Source organism: Siphateles boraxobius, unplaced genomic scaffold, assembly GCF_051911475.1.
Source record: "Siphateles boraxobius isolate OS27281-9 unplaced genomic scaffold, OSU_SipBor_1 8, whole genome shotgun sequence".
NCBI lineage: Eukaryota > Metazoa > Chordata > Actinopteri > Cypriniformes > Leuciscidae > Siphateles > Siphateles boraxobius.
In genome coordinates this window covers 18,762,256-18,781,495 of record NW_027509208.1, presented here as the reverse complement: position 1 = coordinate 18,781,495, position 19,240 = coordinate 18,762,256, and the positions used below count along the sequence as shown (strand labels likewise).

General features: G+C 36.4%; 1 protein-coding gene across 1 annotated transcript in view; it reads left to right on the top strand.

Annotated features, from left to right (window-relative positions):
• The first annotated feature begins 14,180 nt into the window (after positions 1-14,180).
• Positions 14,181-19,240, top strand: part of ccdc190 (coiled-coil domain containing 190) — a 32,680-nt gene continuing 27,620 nt past the window's right edge. The window contains exon 1 of the mRNA XM_077220500.1: positions 14,181-14,472. The gene's annotated coding sequence lies outside the window, so the exon portion shown is untranslated. The remainder of the gene's footprint in view (positions 14,473-19,240) is intronic.

Here is a 19,240-nt window from a genome sequence, read left to right as displayed (position 1 = left end):
ATTTGAGAAATATCCTGAAATTAAGAAAAGAGAAAAAATAAACAATCAGTAAACAGCAAATACTTTTAAATTAAAAGTTAATCAATTTGCATTCACATTATAAAATTTCACTCATGCCAAATCATATCAAAAACATTAAAAACATCCTGCATGACCATACTCTCCTAGCCATTTCTTCACATTAAAGCACACAGCATACAGATACATTTATTTATCATGGCTAAGAATTAGGAATTTGAGAGTAACTTATGCCTAAGTTACTAATTTTTCACTCGTCTTGATTTAAATAAGGCAACTAATTATTGTCATTTACAACGTGGTCACCATTTAGTAAAAGCAGGGATCATTGAATAGATAGTATGCACGATTTAGTAAATGAATGAGGGAATGAATTATATTGTGCACGATGAGGGAACGAAAACCTGCTCACTTTTATGATGTGTTCACACCGAACGCGAATAGAGCGTCAAATACGCGTCTATTGCGTCTAGTTAGACGCTTGAACATTCGCTCGAGTTCAAATTTTTCAACTTGCGCGGAAGATGTTCGCGGCAAACGCGTCGCCCAATTCGCGATGCGTCTATTCGCGTCTTTGTATTGACTTTGTCTGTAATCTACTCACGCAAATAAGTTAATTAAAATCGCGTTCGGTGTGAACACACCATTAGGCCTATTGTTAATACGTATATTTACAATATACGATATTTGATACGATATTTGTCATCTATAAAGAAAATTGCACACGAAATAACAAATATTAAACGAAAAGATCATGATTTAAGTAACATATTCATGGTTTTTAGACGTAATTTACTTGTGTAAAACGTAAAGTTTAAAACAGAAGAAAAAATAGGCCTGTGGCTAACACGTCGAAAGCTAACGAAGCTAACTTGTCATTAAAGGTGCAAAACGCAAGTCTCTGAGTTTTTGCAGAACTACGCCCCCTCTGGCGACAAGCGAAACTGCAACCATAGTTGTGCACGCTCATGGACCACACGCACACGCACGCATGCACGAGCACGAGCTGTTCATAACTAAAGGAGCATCTGCCGCACAGATCTTTGGTGTACAGCCAAAATGTCTTCAGTGGTAATAAAGTTATAAATCTGCAAGTCATTTCAAAAATATGGAAGGAAAGACATTTGAGTAAATTACTCTTATGTGTGAGGGGAAAAACGGGGGTAGTAGAAAACTTTGTTTATGTTTTTACTGTATCCACCTATGATTGTATTGTTATGAAAACACGTTCATGAACAATATAATTGATTACTTCGCAAAAGCTCAAAATAATAATCATACCATACACAGTTGGTCAACAACGTTCACTCAAATGTCTCAAGGTAATAAACAATCAAATGTCACCATGACGTTTTCATAAAAGCCAAACAGGCTAATCCGCCGAAGACTTGCGGGGTTCAGCCTGTTATTGATCTGCTAAGTAGAATATTCCAATAAAAATACATCCTTTTTCTGTTATAATTTACTCAAAATTTCTGTCTAATTATCGGTCATTTTATCAGCATGTTATATCACACTCAAGAATCTTGAACTGTTTTGCTAATCACTAAACTACATGTAGCGCTGATTTATTTAGTAGATATTTTGACAGGGACAATACACACTGACAAACATTAATGTGAAATGTGTCAATACTTTATTTAGTAAATAGTTAGTCTGCTAAACAGTATGAGTAAAGTAAAAATATTTACCCCTTTACCATTGTATTTCCCTTCCTGCAATGTTCAGAATAAAACATGTATTTTATCACAATACCAAAATATTTTACGTTTTCCTCGTTTTGATAGAATACGAGCTCCCACATACCTCATATATACTACATACAAAATGTACCACATTCACGGGAACAATTTACTATTTTTACCGAAAAATACAATATAGCCAATGCAACGGCGTTCTTCCTTGTTGGTCAATGACATGAACACCTTAGCAAGTTAGCAATGGACACAAGGCTAACGTTACCGGTAGGCCATACACAAAAACATAGTTAGCATCTTTTATTGGATATGTTTTATGTTTCATGTTGTACTATTCTTCCGAATACAATTCCTAGTTTATGAAACTGTTCACTAACAATGGTAGTAAAACCAATTCTGATTGTACATGTATCTAGCTTACGCTAAAGCATTACACATTTTACGCATCGTCATTTGTTGTCATACATAGATTGGCCGTATCAAACATTAGAGACTGGGCTATATCTTACCGTTTTATCAAGAAAAAAGCCAACTGAGGATCCCGTTTGAGACCAAGAGCAGACCGGAGATCTCTCCATTTGTTGAATGCCTTCCCGAGGTAGACTCTCGTCTTACTCCGACGCCTGTCTGACTCCAATTTGGACCTTTTGGTGGCACTAGACGACAATTTTCTTTTCTTTACTTTACGTGGAGTTTGCGTTGGGGTTTGGAATGGACTACAAGCCGGTCTCTTTGAATCCATCTTCTACCTTTGACGCACGAGTTGTCTTCGCTGATGCGGAGAATGGCGGCGCCGGCGAAAACACAAACCTGCGACACATAGCCTGGTGAGCGTGAACGCGCATGACGTCACGCCCAGTCTCAAATTCGAACCCGAATCCCTCTTATTTATTTTACTGTACAGGATTATAGAGGCAATTGCAGTGATCAGAGAAGGGCTCATTCAGTCCATCAGGCAATTGTTTATGCATGTATGGGTTAGAAAACGTGTATTTTTAACATGAATTGTTGCGCAATGCACCTTTAAGAACATTAAACTTTTCAAATGTATAGAATTAAGTGATGAAAACACAATGGTTGATCGTAGTTACATTTACTGAATAAATTACATCTAAAAATCCGTAATATACTGCAGTTTTTGACTGTTGCTTAACTGAGAGCAGATGGAGTGCTGATTGGAAATCCAAATCCCTCAATGATCGCGGGTTTTCATCTTTCCGCGCATGCACAAATTCCTTTCTTCAATGACGTAAATTTTACTTCATTTTTTTTACATTTGCTTCAAATACTTAATTAATGCGTGCAAATATGCCAGAGAGTCAGAAGTCAAATTTACTTGTCTGTTGGATGTATAAAATTTACAAGTAAAAATTGAGTATATAATTAGGATTTACTTAATATTCTAAAGGTTTCATTTTTACAAAATTATTCTTACCAAAGATACATGATTTTTCCTGTTTTATTTACTTTGCCATAAAATCATTTTTTACAGTGTAGAGCGTTGCATTGGCAAGCCCAGTGTTGTGGGTTTGATTCCTAGGAAACACACAAAATGTATACTTTGAATTCACTGTAAGGGGACATTCACTTTAAATATGTTTATTTACTTATATAAACTTATTTTAACTTGAGTGCCCCGTTTTTAGAACTGCATATCATGATGTAGACTGCAAAAGACGTGAGCGCAAGAATCAAATACATCTGTGCATGTTTACATAGAAAAACAATAGAAAAGTAGTGCAGTGAAATGCAAAAACATGTTCTGTGTGAACCACCTCTAAAACATTTTAGAAAAATGTACATGTCAGTTGAATAAATATAATCTTGCAGAGCAGCTGTATTTGACATACATATCACTTTAAAATCCTATCTATCACTCAGCGCCCAGGAATCCTTTGTGGTGACCTGTAACGTGTTACAATTTGAGTTTAGTCAAATAATTCGCTGTATAATTGGAGCAGGGTCAATGTTGGCAGATACACATCTTGAACAAACAGCGACCACATTTATCTGACTGCTGCTATGTGTGTTATGCGGTTGCAATTGCCAGTGTGTCGTTCTGTTCCTTGTGTGTGTGTTATACACTGTGAGGTGAGGGATTTGTATCATTATCACTGAACAATTATATTCTAAATATAACCATGCGTGCACTCTGACGCACACACATGCACAGTGACCCTCGGGCCAATAAAGTGTTTTGCAGAGTATAGCGGAGCTGAAGTATGCAGATAACCCAAATCCATCAGCGTCAGTAAAGACAGAGGACTGGCTGCCTTAAATCTAAATGTTAAAGGCCTCAACTATCTACCCTTGCTTTATACCACATTTAAATTTACCTGACGCTTTTATCCAAAACGACTTACAATTGCTAGATTTGTCAGAGGTCGCACGCCTCTGGAGCAACTATGGGTTAAGTGTCTTGCTCAGGGACACATTGGTGTCTCACAGTGGATTCGAACCCGGGTCTCTCACACCAAAAGGCATGTGTCTTATCCATTGCGCCATCACCACCCCACCCAGCATACCACCCAGCTTACCACCCAGCTCTGTAACACAGTAAACTAAACTAGTGTCAAAAACTTGGCAAAACTTTATTTTGATGTCCCCTTTGAATATTCTGTTAAAATAATTAAAGTATTAAAAGTAAAGTGAGCTTTCCTGTAGCTCAAACAGTAGAGTGCTGGCACTTGCAACGCCAAGGTCATGGGTTCAATTGCCAGGGAAAGCAAGTACTGATAAGAATTTAAAATGTGTACCATGAAATGCAATCTAAGTCGCTTTGGATAAAAAAAAAGCGTCTGCCAAATGCATAAATGTAATGTTGCAACTACATGTCAACCAGCAGTCATTAGAATAGACTGTTTGCTTAATATCTACCTTTTTATTGTGATGCTCCTCCAACAGACATTATACTGACTATAAGTAACTTTGGCAACTACATGTCAACATATTCTACTAACCCTACCAGTCTATTAATACTCTAATGAGAGTTAGATGACATGTAGGTGCAACATTACTTATAGTCAACAGAATGTAAAAGGGACCATCAAAATAAAGTGTAACGAACAACTACGTATTAAATAGCATCCCACATAATAACATTCAGAAACTTTGGCCTGGCTTCACAGACAGGGCTCAGATTAATCCAGGATTAGGCCTTAGTTTAATTAGGACATTTAAGTAGCTTTTATAAACGTGCCTTAGGAAATAACACTACTGATCTTGAGACAAATCAATGGCACTGACATATTTTAAGATGTCAGTGTAAGTTGCTTTCAGTTAAAAAAGCTCAAATGTGCATTTTAGTCTGGGACTAGAGCTAAGCCATGTCTGTGAAACAGGGTTAGTGTATCTATCAAGCATTTGGTAACATATCAAATGTTTTATCCATGCATTTAGGTTAATGTATTAATATGTCTGGTTAATAATGCATTATTAAAATGAGTAAGTGTTGATTTACTTATTTACTTACCTTATGTCGTCATGTTCTTTCAAACCTGTACGCTGTTATTTTTTTCAGTGGATCACCCAAAAAAAATGGTGTACTATATATGTTAAGCAGGCAAAAAAGCACCCTAAAAGTAATGACTTATGGACATTACACACCTGAAGGTAGGTAATGGCATTTTGGTCAATTATCCCTCTAAGAATGAATTTAGTATAGTTTATTAAAGTCCTCACAGCATATGGCTTAATGTGATTTGACAGTATTTGTACTGGGAATGTATTTGCTCATGTCAGAACAAAAACGTGTGTCAGCAATTGGTCATCCAACATGACATCAGCTATTTTGTGGTTTACCACATTATCAGCAGTGTGAAATCATTATGAGTATAGTGACCGGATTACAGACGTCACAGATTTAAGATCATTACTGTTCTTACCCAGCCTGAACCCAATGCAGAGAGAGTGTATTGATGGCAAGCTAAGACAATACGACAAGATGCATGAAAACATTCATGGTATGACTAATGCATTAAGACAAAAGTGAGAACAGGGACTGGTAAAGGCACATATATTCTGCAACCTGGTGGACTGCATGGTGAAATGAGACAGATCTTACTGCACTAGATGTGCTGCAGTTCACTTGTGCTTTATTGCTGCATTGTGTCAAAGTGGGCGTGCAAGAGTGTTTGAAGAACTTTTGCTCTCTTATTTTATGCTCTCTTCTCTATAACTTGAAGCGCTGAATCAGCAGAAACTTCCAGCATAGTGAAAGACACTGACCCAATCTCTCTCTTAAGGGAGACCGAGGAGTGTTGAAACATGAGGTGAGTCGTAACACTATGTTTAGTGAATTAGAATCTATAGGGGTCAAATCAGAACATATAATCACCACCCTCCTGGGGGTCGAAATTGAGTATTAGAAAAATATATATAAGGGAACATTACATCAAAGTTTGAGACATATAGCACAAAAAATCCAATTAGATGTTGAAACAAAATTACTTTTTATTTTTAAAAAACACGGTATGGAATGAGTGTAACAAGCTTCCAAGAAACTTTACAGTTCTCCAATTATTGGATCAGTGTTTAGAGTTGTCTAACTAAAACTATTAAAAATGGCTTTCATTAATTTAAATAAAGGTTAACTATCAGATTAAAAACATACACATAGAGAATAAAAATTAGAAATGTTGCCAACCAACTGAAATATAATAAGTTTAAGTAGAACTAAAGCTAAAACATGACAAATGACAAAAGCACATAACAAAATTATTAAAATGAATATATAAAAAAGCCAATTCAAAATAATGATCTATATAAATAATGATCAAAATAAATACTATAATAGTATATAAATAATATTATAATATGTCAGGGTTTGGGTTGATGAAAGTCGCGAGGGCACAAATGCAGAGTGATGGGCTTTTTATTAACCATAAAAAAATAATTTTTTTTTAGCATATTTTTTCCTATATCCGTTTTACACAGCAACATTGCCTCAACCAATGATGTGAGTTTGGGGCGGGATAACACTGTAAAACATTATATGATCAATAAGTTGTGACAATATATGTTTTTACATTAGCTTTAACTCATCATATCAAGCAATTTTCAACTTTTTATTATGTTATGCAATATTCAACATTTTTTAAGACAGTTTAATATCATTTAAATTGAAATAGCTTAAACATCCAAGTTGATTGTACTTAAAATTGAAGGCAGCAACTTCTTTTGTGTATATAATATATAATACGTGAACACAAGTCCTAAAATTGCATTGCATGCAAGTCTTTTCACAGTGACTTCAAAAATGCATCAAATCAATCCATCTCTTTTAATTTATTAAGTACAGGCTATTAAGCACACAAGCCCGTTTCAACCTACTGCTTGGAATAATCTGTTCATCTCAGGCCCTTTTGGCGGAGATACTGTAATAGTGTATAAAATTAGCATGAATCTGTGTTCACATGCACATGAAAGCTTCTGGGGGTAGCCGAGAGAAAGAGAGAGAGGTGGGGTTAGAAAGCTCGCCCTGCGCTGCAGGCGTGTGCTAAAAACAGGCTTGTTGTTCCATGCTTTCAGGATCAATATGAGAACAGAGTGAGCTAAGAAGAACCGAAGATTAAAAGGCGTATATCCCACTGATGGGCCCATCACTCATTCTTAAGGGAATTAAGTATTGATTTGGATGAAAATATAATTGTTTTTGTGGGCGAGGCTGCGTGCTTGTGTGCGAGCGCTCTGCAACTTTTGGAACAAGTAATGGGCTACAAGTTTGAATAGTATTCCTATATCTGATCTTTATGAAAAAAGAAATACAGGTTTTAACTGACAGATCTGTACAAAATGTTTTACTTTATCTAATGAGCTCCTGTTATGTTTTAAGTCACTATGAAATCAAAATATCAACTCTTGTTTTTATAGACCAATGCTACTTTTGCGTCATCGAAAGGTAACGCCCCTTTTTGGGGGAAAACAAACGGTTTACAGAGGTGTCCCTTTGAAATGGTCGAAAACTGGATTAATGACCCCACGCAGTGGTCAAATATGGACTATTCAGACATACCACTATCTCGTGGAATCACCAAATTGTTGCCTATTTTTTTTGTCATTAACACACTCGCAGTATGACAAACTAGACGATGAGGCCATGAGGGATGTTCCATTGTGGCGGTTTGTATTTTGGTGAAGAAATGATTTTCTTCATCTTCCGAGAATTTAACACCCGTAAATACACTATTATCTCAGACCATGCCTCTGTTTGTTCAAGATAGCTTGTGAAATGATATATTAAAGATGTTAACCACACCTAAAGTGATGGAAAAGATGAGATGCCAGGAAAGATTAGGCTATAATAGTTTTTGCGTTTACTTGCATAACTTTTGTGTTGATATAGGCTATATATTTCCTACCAGCTCTTTATTTCATTCTCCAAAGTTTCTCTGGGGAAATTTTTCGTAGAAATTTTATGACCGAATAAAACTTTCTCGGGCAATTCAAAAGTTTTGCAAGTGAAAGCAAAATAGAGATATAACGTTAATTTGTTAGGATCATATAGACCAACGCTACATATTTTGCCGTACAATGTAAACCTTTTTACAACTTTCAGTGTCCTAGCACTCTAGACACAAGCAGAAACCAGCCAAGTGCACTTTAGTCCTAGCCTGCCATTATTTCAACAGTAAAATCAGTTAACAGCCAAGGTAGCGTGCCTAGTGAGAGCTAATCACATACCTGCTAGCAGCTAACTAGTATAGCTAGTCGACAACAAAACTATGTCAATCGCTTAAATCAAGTTAAATATGATTCATGGCGACATGGCCTCATCGTCTAGTTTGTCATACTGTGAGTGTGTTAATGACTGAATATTAGTGTGTAGATGTCTGAATAGTCCATATTTGGCCACTGCGTGGGGTCATTAATCCAGTTTTCGACCATTTTAAAGGGACACCTCTGTAACCCCGTATCCAGTATAGCTTCTTTAAATACCGCTCACGGTCCTCGGTCGGCAAAGAGAGTGTGTGTGTTTGTGCCATTTTTGCTATCAAGAAACTTTGCAGATCTAGAGCGAGTTCTGTTCTCAGAGGAATCTGTTTGTTTTCCCCCAAAAAAGGGGGAATATAATGTTTTATAATTGATTTATAAGTATTGTCTGTAATGATTACATGTTGGTAGTTGGTCCTTATTTTGGTATTTATTTGTTACTTTTTAACACAAATCTGCTCTAGGGTTTGTAATGTTGTTGTGGCATGAAAGTCCCATCCTCCTGAGTCTAATGTTATCTTTCCTAAACATGTGCTGTTCATGTGCCCTAACCCTAACCATTAATCCACAGCTTGGCATGACAGTGTTTCAGGCTGGCTTTCTGATAAACACTTGCGCTTTTGGCTTTTTCTTTTTTGAGATGCTCAATGGGACTAGAGATTTACCATTACAAGACTGACCCAAATTGGTCAGATCCTATTATAAGTTAGCCTGAGGCTGCTAATGTTTGAAGAGAGAGGTGTCACAGGCTGAACTTCATACCCAGCTCACTGGGAAACACATTGTGTGTTCAAAGGTAATATGGTCATTAATGCAGAAAATAACCTGAATTAAACTTAAGAGGGATGTTAGTAACTCTTCAGCTCATGAACTTTCAGCAATGTTTATGTCGGTTGAAAAACCCTCATACAGCTGCTGGAGTATCAGATTTTATCAAAGAGGATCAACAGAAAGAAAACTCTGTCATGCTTTAAATTAACTTACAAGATATTGTTAAGTTATCAGGAACTAATAATGTACTCTTACATTGTTTTTGCAAGTGTCAAAGACAAATTTACATCTATATCAAACTGAATGGACAAAATAATCGCACATGTTCAGGATCCAAAACTCTTTGCCACTGTGTCCATGCCAGGGTTATGTTAAGTCTGTTTAGTTTCATTAGTTTAGTTTTCTATGTTACCATTCTTCCTGTGTTCCTGATCGTTATTAGGGTATATTTACACGACAGTGATGTACTAAAAACAGACGCCAACGTTGTCAAAACGTTGCTCAACATTCAAACAAATACCGGTAGTGTTGCTTAGTAGTCTGCAGTGTGCTTCAGAAACCCTACACCTTCCCCAGCTCCACCTGTATAGATCTGCTACGGTGGTTAATTCATGGACAGTATGTTACATGTGCAGCAGCAGCAGCATGTCTTATATGCTCACAGAAATGTCTCGATACTTGCTCTGCAGCAGCGTAGCAGATTTATTCTGCCAAGTCCAAATACATTAACATTGCAACATGACATCATGACTTTGCGTAAACATACACGCCACTTTCAAGTCAAGTGGCGTGTTATCTATACGCATTTTGAGCTATCCGCGTGTATGTCCACGCCGAAATCTTTTGCGTGTATGTCTACGCCATTAAATGTCCGAGTGATTCCGCGTGTATGTGTACGCCGTTAAATGTCCGAGCGAAACGAAGCAAAATCTATATCTACATCTGTGGAGCGATCTTTTTTTTCCTAGGATGGTAGGAGAACACTCATAAATGGTATTAACCCCAGTGACGGGTAGGTTTAGGGACGGGGTTGGGGTAGGTCATATATCTATATATACATAATACAGTAATATAACGTTAAGTCAAAGGCGTTGATAAACACGCTGAAAAGCGATTATGCGTGTTGATAGCACGCCAAAAATGGAAATACGAATTGGCGTGTCATACATACGCCATTTCATGAGATCAGTCTGAACATTGCCATATCCATTACCATTCTAATCTCTATTACTCTATCAATCTCCGGAGAGTTGTCACGACAGAAGGACATTTATAATGTTACAAATATTTATTTTTCAAATAAATTCAGTTCTTTTGGACTTTCAATTCTAATAATAGTTTTCACAAAAAATATTAAGCAGCACAACTGCTTACAACATTGATAATAATCAGAAATCAGAAATAAAAGGATCATGCGACACTGAAGACTGGACTAATGATGCAGAAAATTCAGCTTAATCAATTGCGTTTTAAAATATATTTAGAGAGAAAAGAGCTATTTTAAATTGCAATAATATTTTAATGCAACAATATTTTAATCAAATCAATGCCGTCTAAGTGAGCATAAGCGACATTCAGAGGTGGAAAGAGTAATAAAATATTCTACTCAAGTAAAAGTACTACTACTTCAATGAAACTTTACTTAAGTACAAGTAAAATTACCGGTCTAAAAATCTACTCAAGTAAAAAGTGGCTCATTTAAAATTTACTCAAGTAAAAGTTACTGAGTTACTTTTTTAACAGTGGGGGGTGGGTGAACAGTGTAGGACTCTCCCGTGTAGGGTTGTAATGGTATGAGATTTTTACAGTATGATAACGTCTCAGAAAATATCACGGTTTACAGTATTAATCAATTATTAAATAAACGGTATTATTAAATTATGGTTATTATTATTATCATCAGTTAAAATGACAGTTAAATTAAAGAAAACAGTTTTTTGGGGGTTGAACAAATGCTTTTAATATAACAAACTTGAAACCATTTGTTTGTTTTGTTTATTAAAATTTCAATAGAACATGTCTAATCAATTAAATTCAATAATTGATAATGAATTAGATTAACAACTCATTTTTAACATTAATAATTTTTTTTTAAAGAATAATACAGTCCTCTGAAATGCATTTTATTCAGAAAACGAATGTTTCTTTTTATGATTTAATCCAAATATATTATCAAAAACGGTGGCAATCAAATGAAAATTTAAACTTGTGTCATTTTATTTTTTGGGGAAGAGCTGCAAAAAACAGATTTACTAAATTAAACCATGGACAAAAAATATATGCCTTAATTAATGTTTAAATAAATTGTATTATTATTGTTGTTGTCATTATTATTATTTTGAGAAGTACGTTCTATTGAATGCCTACAATAGTAATATATATCTGTCATAATTTCTCCTAGTTAAACCAAACTTTTATTTTGACGGGTTGTATTGAAGACCTGTTTCAAAGTGTAAGCCCATTTGACAATGACTACGTTTACATGCAGCCAATTTTCGGGTTATGGTCGGGTTAAGGTCACTATCCAGGTTTCTGAAACATTAGGAATAACCCGTTTACATGCATGAGCAGAGTGAGTTACTCCTGTTCACATGGAATTGCAATATCCCGATGTAAACGGCGACGTACGGACATCCTTAAGATGCAATATGCGTCATTTCCGATTCTTCTTCCTGTATCCAAAGACAACAGCAGCAGCACGCGGATAATGAATAGTTCGGGGCAGATAGTGATCGCCTTTGTTTGCGATGTGGTGCTGGTACTGACCTCGCTCCAAATGTATGCAGTGCTGCGTCTCGCCATGTTTACTTCCGGTATACTGCACGCGGGTTTCTGTATGCGCCGAGAAGTTCCTCTACTCAAAAGACCAAGATTCCTTGCGAATAGAACATGCGCAGAACACAAATCATTACGGGGATATGCCGATACGCGTTTACATGACCAAAAATTCGGGTTAGAAAAAGGGTTACCCCAGGTATCATATCCCGGTTTTTAAAATCCGGGATATGAGCATATTCGGGTTTTTGCCGGTGTTTACATGACCGTGCGTGACCGGGTTATTGCTAATATCCCGGTTTTGAACAGGTTATTGGCTGCATGTAAACGTAGTCACTGGTTTTTCTCAAATAAAATGATGAAATGCTCATTAGGCGTTCTCTCAGAGCAGCTCTGGAAATGTTCATGTATTCAAATTGTTTGTGAGACGCTGAAAACACCACACGAGTATGTAGTAGAAAAAGTGGAGCAGCTCATTCACACCGATTCACAGAAGCGCAGAACAAGCAGGTTATATATTTACATAGCAGTATTTTTGCGCGTAAATATTCACAGACCATGTCGTGATTCGATTTATTGCACAGTTCTACTTTCCATGTATTCATCCATCCATCATTTTGCGTGTTTTACGTGACATCTTCTGCGTTATGCAAATTCCATTTTCATGACTGGATTCCGGGATTCCCTCTGCATCCAGTAAATCATTCGGCCTTACGTTATAATCGGGACACACCTTTATCTGCAGGAGGGATGGTGTCCTATGTATCCTCCTTTTGCAGCCACTTTGTGTACACATTTTCTGCAAATTGGATATCTATCCTCGAGGACAACCAGACTTTTTTCCAAAGTATTTCCATACTGGCCATAATTCGCTTCATAAAAATTCGAGGGCGCATCGCTTTCAGCTTCAGCTGGGTCTGCGTCACCTTTTTTCGTGTTTGTTCTCCCGCCCTTCAATCAATGCAGTAGTTTCCGGAGTGGGATTTTTTTTTCTCCCTTGAATTATTATTTTTTACTCAGTAACGGATATGATTTCAAATGTAGCGAAGTGCAATACTTCAAACAAAACGTACTTAAGTAAAAGTAAAATTACAGATTTTAACAAACTACTTTAAAAAGTAGAAGTACACAAATAAACGACTCAATTACGTAACGCGAGTAAATGTAATTCGTTACTTTCCACCTCTGGCGACATTTTTCAACAACATGAAAAAAAAACTACTTTTTTTTTAATAGTTTTGCCTCTTCTGGTGACCCTACTTATGGCAATTACATATTAAAGAATAGCATATGACCAAATTTATTACTTTTGTAACTAAACTGTAACTTTCGTAGTCATATCTCATTACATCCAAGTAATAATTATCTCCTACAGAATAAAGAGTCTGTGAGAAGGAACCCATCCAGACCAGATCAACCAGATCAGATTAGACATGTTTCATCAAGCCTTAGATGATAAATACAAATTATGAGACTGCACTGTAAAAAGTGATCAGTTGACTTACTTTAAAAAATGTAAGGAAACCCATTGCCTTATAATTATTAAGTAAATAAACTTCATTAATTATTAAAAAACATTAAGTTATGTGAACCTGACAATTCCACATAACTTATCTTTTTCAAATACGCATCCCGTTTCATTAATCATTTTAAGGCCACGGGATTCCTCACTTTTTTAAGTCAAGTCAACTGATCACTTTTTACAGTGTGGAGAAAATGAGTGAAAACTCTATTAAGAATTGACCCACCTCAAAAACACTTTTTTTTTGCTTTGACAAAAAGGCACTCAAACCAAACAATTAATCTTAACTTGGGGTTTCCGAGTAAGGCAAATGTGGATAGTACAGTTTACCAGATTTGTACAATTAAGTTAAGACATTAAGTAAAAACTAAAAAAGTGTTAGTTAGAATTATTTGGACTTTACAGTGTTACAATGGGTCAATATTGGGCAGGAATTTGTCACATTAGATAATGACATTCACTTAAAGTGTTAAATGCATTGTAGAACATTTATGCACACTTATAATACAATTTGTAAGTTACTAAGCATAAACGTTTGCCAACATAAAAGCTTTGAATTAGATCTGTCTGAAAAAGAACAGTCTATAAACATGCTTTGATCTTTACACATGTTGGCCAATATACATGTGTGCTGGTATCCATGGTGAGCTCGTCATTGTCACTGGTCATTACTTTGTCAAGAGCCATAGTTACCCTTAGGAACCGTCTGGGTGACAGAGGAGTCTGAATAACAAACTAAAGAGAAGACATTGTGTGCATCTCAGACTAACTGCAACCCTGATGGCTCACGCATGCTCTTCATTTAGTTAAAACTAACACTAACGTGGGATTATTTGCCATTTTATTTGCCATTGCTTTATATTAAGGGTCAATGTGTTCACTTTTTTTACTTCTCCAGCACTGGAGGATGAATCCTATTGCTTAGTTAGAAATCTGCCGCTTTTCAGGACTGACATCAAACTGGACTGACCCTTTACAGTAAGTTATTATTTTCATGATTTTTTCCCCACATTATGAACTGTAATGCTACAAATCTTACCATGATTTTTATGCAAAAAACAGGATTTAAGGTAGTAGGATAAATATTTTATGAGAGCACTTCAACAACTGCTGTGGTTTCCCAGCTGTGCCCACAAAGGCCTTTTTAAATGGAGTCTGTCATAGAAGCTCTTTAAGCGCGTGGGGGGAAGCCAGTTTTTCCTATTGTTATGTCTTTGTGCGACTAACTTGACAGGTGAAAGATATGATTGCAAATGAGGATTATATTTTGCATGTTTGTAATGATCATTAACTAAAACAGTTGAAAATGATTTTCCTGTTCTTGCTGGTATCCATTCACGTTTGAGATGAATTGCTCTTCATGGCCTCTTTAAACATAATTCAATCCGCTTGTGCCATTTTCACTGATGAATAATATGCTCTGTTGGAAAACAAAACAAAACTCAAATCATTATCATGTTTCATAATCTTTATCTTTTCATTGCTGTAGGTTGGAATTTTTCATGCTTTATGGTCAATTAATTTAGAGTTGTGAGTGTGTGTTAAAGTCAACATGCAAACAGGACTGACCCTATTTTTGTCTTATTGTGAACATCATTCCAATAACAAAATAAATTAAAGCTGCAAGCAGCATTTAGCGGTGTTCAAGCAGTTAAGGCCTTTAAGGCCGTAAAGCACAAAAGCATCAAAAGACATTAAGTTTTATTTAGCATACATTTAAACACTGACATAATAGATGGAAAATACCATTTACAGCCAATACAGGCAATTTTAGCATGATTTACCATGATATACCCCATTTCAGTGTGATTTTCATGATTTACCATGAATCTAGCATGATTTACCATAGTTTACCATGGTATACCAAGTTCTAGTATGATTCACCATGATTTACCCTGTTCTAGCATGATTTACCACAACTGAACACATTCTAGTATGATTTAATATGTTTCTAGCATGACTTATCTTAGTTTACCTTGATTTACCATGTTATAGGATGATTGACCATGATATACCACATTCTAGAATGATTTATCAGGATTGTAGCATGATTTACTATGATTCATCACATTGCTAGCATGATTTACCATGATATACTGGTGAAAATCAAGTCTGTCAAAATGAGAGTGAGCCAATAAGTGGTCTTCTACTGCCCTCTGCTGGCCATTATACTTATCAATAAAGTGTTTTCACAGGTGTTTTTGTGACTCATATCTAGACACACACACAAGTCATTATGAAAATATATGAAATGCTTATAGACCATTAAAATATATGTTTTTGCAAGCTATTAATCAGATTATTCAGGATTTATTCAGAAACATGGGACTACACACACACATTCCGTTGTAGATAAAGTGATCTGAACTGTGTCTCATTCAGGATTAACATTTGTCCGTGACACAATGGTCAATAGTAATACTTCAATAGATGAATTTTGACAAAATGTGAGTGTAAATGTTAAAATAGTGATTATATAAACTCTAAATAAGAATTATAGAATATTAGTAGTTAGTAGCTTGACAAAATGACTATTTTAAACAGCAGGGGGCAGTAGAATACCACTTATTGGCTTAATATGCCATTATGTTATAACTTTAACCTTTTAACTGTTATAGATGCATTATTTCTTATCTTATTTAGAGTCACATGTTCTGACTTGTTTTTAAGAAGATCTGAGCTTTCATTGAAGAGATGTAAGCTTTCTTGGTAAAGGCTTCATATTGAAGTGACCCTATTATAGCCATCCAAATGAAGAAGTTATAACTTTTCTGATAATTATTGATCTAGAGAGTCCAGAGAATTGTCCTAGACTGGTCTGGTTCCGATCAGGCAAAAAACCAGGGACTAGTTCGCAAAAGTAGGTTTTGGACAAAATTGGCAATAACAAATAATAACACTTCGTGCTTGAACACCTAATAATAGGCGACCTTTTTGACAGTTATAGCGCCACCTATGGTCCGATCTCCATGAAACTCTGCATGCTTCTTCACCATGTCATGACACATGTGCTCATCAGTTTTTGTGAAGTTCTGAGTTTTTATTTATGATTTATAGGCTTTTGAGTGTATTTTGACACGCCCCCTTTTCTAAACGACCCTGTTACAGTGAACCAAAGGGCAAAGTTCAACTTTATTTTGATAATTATTGATCTAGAGAGTCCAGAGAATTGTCCTAGACTGGTCTGGTTCCGATCAGGCAAAAAACCAGGGACTAGTTCGCAAAAGTAGGATTTGGACAAAATCGGCCATAACAAATTTTTTGTTGCTCAAATCGAGAATCCGAGATAAACATATTGTCCGCCTTGAGCCAAGGAACACAGTGGTGCAAAAAGCTTGATTCCAAGTCAAACGGTCTAGGAGTTATGAGCAATTTAGTACTTTTGGTTGCTGTAGCGCCACCTATGGGCCAATCGGGGTCATACTCTGATAGGTTCTCCCCAAACTGAGGCCCTACCACCTGGCCAGGTTTCAAGTCTCTAGGCTAGCGTTTCTCAACGGGGGCGGTACCGCCCCCTTGGGGGCGCTTGGACAGTGTCGGGGGGCGTTGGGAACGAGGCAGCTGAGAGGGGGGCGCTCAGGCACAAATGGGGGGCGTTATGTCTGACTGTGGCACTATATACTCACTGTTATTATCACAACTTTTTTAAGCCTCTGACAACACATACAATGTTAATTTGAATGCATGGGCGTTTTAGGTACAGCATTGATTTCCACGCTGCTGCTCAAATCCATTCCACCTTCATTCGGAGTACCACCAGGCCAGACGATCCAATACGCACGTGCAGTCCCAAGCGCGAGTCTCAGGTTCCTATGAGAATATTAATATAATATATCATATCGTAGAACATGTAGCCTACCGGTATATGAAATAGTAGCCTAGGCGTCATTTAGCCTACAGGGCGGTTTTGAAACACTTTTAAAACATCTCGCGGCACGGATGTACCAATACAAATAAAACATATCCAGTTAACTAGCAGCATTCGTTTCATTCGTTTGTTAAATATGAGACGATCTAGCGCTGAAATGTGTTGTCTTCACTCGGACGCGCACTTCAGTCCGTTACGGAAAGTGAAAGTCTCCCTAAAAGATGTAAGAAATAAAAAAGCGAAACGGATGTTTTTGAATCCCTTTCTTTTTGGAATTTTTTGTAATGTTTCCCCTTATAGTTTTTTTTTCTTTCTGTCTATTGTTTCTTTGATGCTATTATGAATGTAATAGATATAATACTATGTGATCCTCCGTATGTGTATGTTATATATTGTTCTTGTTATGCAATAAAAAAAAAAGAGAAAAAAAAAGAAAGTGAATCAGGACATCATCACATCTTTGTATACTTTTTTATTTATTTACATCAGTAAGCTAACGTTACAAGACATCGTCTTTCAAAACATTACCTGCGCAAAAGAAAAAAAAAAAGAATGAATGAGTCATTCGCACTTTTGAAAATGCCCTTCCGAATGCGTCTCTGTCCGACATAATTCCATAGCGTCCATGTTTTAATGTAAAATAAAATTATGTCTGTGTTAATTAATTAATATTTAAATGTTGCTTGTAGCCCACTCAGACTTGTCCCGGCTAGTTACCGGCAAATTATCTCCATGGCAACGCTTAAAAACAAATGCCGCAGCCGGCAGAGTGGTAGAAAGAATGTGTCCAATCAAAATGTACACAAGCTTCGCGGTTTAAGATTAATGTGTCCAATCAAAATGCACACAATCACGTAAACTAAAACAATTTTGACATCAAAACACATTTAAACATCATGGCGGAAAACAAGAAGAAGTGCAGACAGTATAGTGTCGAGTATATTAAATATGGATTTATTCCCTCACCCACGAACATCCAGCTCCCTATGTGCCTGCTTTGCCAGCAGGTTTTTTCTAACGAGGCAATGAAACCGTCCCGTCTTAAGGAGCACCTTACTAAAATTCACCCGGATAAGGCATCCAAGGATGCTGCGTTTTTCCAGAACATCAAGGAGCAGCTTTCGAAACAGTCCATCTCCAAGATGTTCGCTAGGAAGGTAAACCAGACAGACAGTGGGTTAGTGGCCTCCTATAACATCTCTCTTATGATAGCGAAGTCCGGGTTGCCATTTACAGCGGGGGAGAAGCTGGTTATCCCAAAAGCACATTTTCTTGTTATTGTGAGTTTAAATAAAAGTTGCAAATTATGTTTTTTTTTTTTTTTTTGTATGACCAGAAATTATATAGCTAGTATTTTCAGTTGTTTCCACTGTTGATAGGAAAATGCACGTGATCGTGCCTGCATGCAGCAAGCGCCACACTCCGCACACACACTTGGATATGCGTAAACATCTTGTGTTTATTTGTGATAATCTTACTACTAACTACTAACTTGTATTGTGAGAGACATTTGAAGAATTGCTTTGTTGTTCTTCTTTTTTTTTTGGATAAAAGCGTCTTCTACATAGCCCAAATGTAATAATAATAATGGTAATAATGGTAATTATTATTATTTGCGTTTATAACTATAAATTAGTTAACTGAAGACATAATATGTTAACCGACGCCTCGGTTGAAAACATCTCAACTTTTCAGAATATGCCGCAAGTGCACAGCAAGTCATAATGACAAAACCCATCTGATCAGCTTCGGCCTTTCCGTAACAACATCGAACGCTCGGCCGGACAGCTGATCATAGCTGTACAGGGCAGGTTTTTTTTTTTCTCATCTCCATAAATATATCTACTAGTAAAGCTAATGCAAGGGCTAGAAATCAAT